Below are 2698 nucleotides of genomic sequence, written 5' to 3'. Positions count from 1 at the left end.
TGGCCGTTCTATGCCAGGAGCGATTTGTCTGGTTAATTCCGACAACGAACGCAGACTTCGGCCTACTAAGTAGCACGACGGATTCCAGAAAATGGTGTCCAGTTCGCACTTCTTCTTAGAGGGATAAGCGGCAATTTAGCCGCACGAGATAGAGCAATAACAGGTCTGTGATGTCTTAGATGTTCTAATGACGCCGCTTACACTGAAGGTGATCAACGAAGCCCGAAAGAGGAGCCGGTAACCTGCTCAAAGCCTTTCTTTGATAGGATTGGGGTTTAAAAATTGCTTCTAGTAGTGAGGAATTCCCAGTAAGTGCAAGTCATCAGCTTGCGCTGACTACGTCCCTGCCCTTTGTACACACCGCCCGTCGCTACTACCGATTGAATGATTTAGTGAGGCCTTCGGACTGGTGCTCTTGGATTGTCGGCCCTGTTGCCCGCGAGGGTTTTCTGGGGTCGTCGCCTCGAGCTGACGGAAAGATGTCCAAACTTGATCATTTAGAGGAAGTAAAAGTCGTAACAAGGTTTCCGTAGGTGAACCTGCGGAAGGATCATTAACAGAGAGAAAGAGAACGGGGCGCTCTTAAAACTACTACTACTACTCTCCTGATTTGGGCGGTCTCGGGCTCTGCTCTGGCAACTCCAGCAGCGAAAGAGGACAATCCCGGCCCCCGCACCAAAAATAGGTACCACCACGCTGTAGGTGGACCACACTCGGGCGAGAGCGCCAAGACCGGAGGAGGAGGACGGACGGGGCTTTGGACGGCTGCCCGTCCGTTCCTTACTACCGGCGAATAAGCCTCTTGACCCAAAAAGAGTGAAATTCAAGTGTCAAAAAACAACAACAAGCCGTCCGGCCAAACCCAAACCACAAACTTGGGCTATGTCTGTCAAACCCTTTCATTGAGACTCGACCTGTGATGGTTAGTCGCAAAAAGACCAAATGGCAAATACACAACTCTTAACGGGGGATCACTCGGCTCGTGGGTCGATGAAGACCGCAGCAAACCGCGTGTCGGTATGTGAATCGCAAGAATACCAGATACATCGACAAGTTGAACGCATATTGCGGCGGCGGCAGCCATATGAGCTTGTCGCCGCCACTTAATACGAGAGGGTCGGACATCCATCGGGTTGCTGCGAAGCTCAGTGCCTGCTGACTGTCTCCTTCGGTCAATGAGGGTAACCTGAACCGAAGCTTCCGCCTTTAAGCGACCGTTCGCGCTTGCGCTGAGTGTGCCCTTCTTAAAACAAGCAAGTTTATCACTAGCAAGGCAAGTCCATGGACGGCGCACCCACATTCAACCACAACAAAGCGACAGTTGTCGCCCTCGCAAATAACTGGAGGCGGCGCTCTTTTGCCTGCTGTCCACAGAGACACGAATGGCCGTCGGCCGCTCATGGCTGATGCTGCACATGTTCTAAGAGGCACTCCATCCCACGAAGAGGAAACGAAACCGGGTCGGATATCTTTTAAGTAAGCCCCGCCGAATTTCGTCTATCACCTCGAAAAGAGTGCTTGGCATGCATTGCAGTGGAACCTAAATTGATGAGTGCGCCTGGGCCCGCAGTCTACCATGTAGTGGTGCAGGCAGAGAGATGAGAATGCTTGGGTGACGCCGTGCTCTTCCTCACGCGCTCCTCCACCCTCTCCCACGGTCAGACGCGGTGTGGGCGTTCTCTTTGAAAGTTCGCCACGAGTCCACGTCTATCTCATGACTGGGAGGGAGGCAGGGGGAGTTCTCTCTAAACGCGTTAAAGACGGTGTTGCGCCTCATAACGGCGCTCGCCGGGATAGAGCACTAGTTCTGCAGCCGGAAAGGCCGCTCACGCCAATTAATACTGCGACTCTCGCTCTCTTTCTCCGGATAAACAAGTGCCACTGCTGTGGCATGCGGGAACGGGGAAAGAGGTCAAAGTTTAAGCGGCAAAGGTGCGGCCGAGTAAGGGCGGAACACGAGCGTATATGCATTAAAACTGTGTGTGTATATGACTCTGCGAGAGATGTTCTGCTGAAACACTTTTCCTATTGGCTATTTACCACTCAATGAGAAGGAACGGAGTCAGGGGTGGGAGTGCCGGCGCCATGGCCGCTGGTACCCCCGCGACAAGCCCCTCAAACCTTCCTGCCTGGTAATGTCGGTGGTGAAGAAAGTCGGTGGCAGAGCGTCTTCCGCTTCGTGGTTGGGGAACTTGTTCCCCCTAAGGATGATGAGACCACGATCGACCTCGTAGTAGGAGAGAGCTACCCGCCAAATTTAAGCATATTAATAAGCGGAGGAAAAGAAACCAACAGGGATTCCCTTAGTAAGGGCGACTGAACCGGAAAAGCCCAGCGCATAACCTCGATGTCTTCGGGCACGAGGGGTGTTGCGTTTCAGAGGGTCCAGCACGCCGTCCCATACCGTCTAAGTCAAGCTTGAAAGCGGCCACTGCCCATGGAGGGTGACAGGCCCGTATGGCGGCGCCCGTGAGGGTACAGATGGGACGGTCGGAAAGGGCCTCTCTGTAGAGTCGGGTTGCTTGAAAGTGCAGCCCAAAGCAGGTGGTAAACTCCATCTAAGGCTAAATATGACCACGAGACCGATAGCGAACAAGTACCGTGAGGGAAAGTTGAAAAGAACTTTGAAGAGAGAGTTCAAGAGTACGTGAAACCGCTAAGAGCCAAACGGGTGGAAACTCGAAGGTCGAACTGAGGG

General features: G+C 53.2%; 1 non-coding gene across 1 annotated transcript; it reads left to right on the top strand.

Moving 5' to 3' along the window:
* Positions 1-955: 955 nt before the first annotated feature.
* On the top strand, positions 956-1120 carry LOC121870041. The gene has a single exon (XR_006089626.1). It is a non-coding gene; the product is annotated as a 5.8S ribosomal RNA (ribosomal RNA).
* Positions 1121-2698: the final 1578 nt, after the last annotated feature.

The sequence above is a fragment of the Homarus americanus genome, unplaced genomic scaffold (assembly GCF_018991925.1).
Source record: "Homarus americanus isolate GMGI-L3 unplaced genomic scaffold, GMGI_Hamer_2.0 scaffold1995, whole genome shotgun sequence".
Taxonomy (NCBI): Eukaryota; Metazoa; Arthropoda; class Malacostraca; order Decapoda; family Nephropidae; genus Homarus; species Homarus americanus.
Note: the sequence above shows the minus strand (reverse complement) of the source record. Positions and strands in the feature narration are given on the sequence as shown.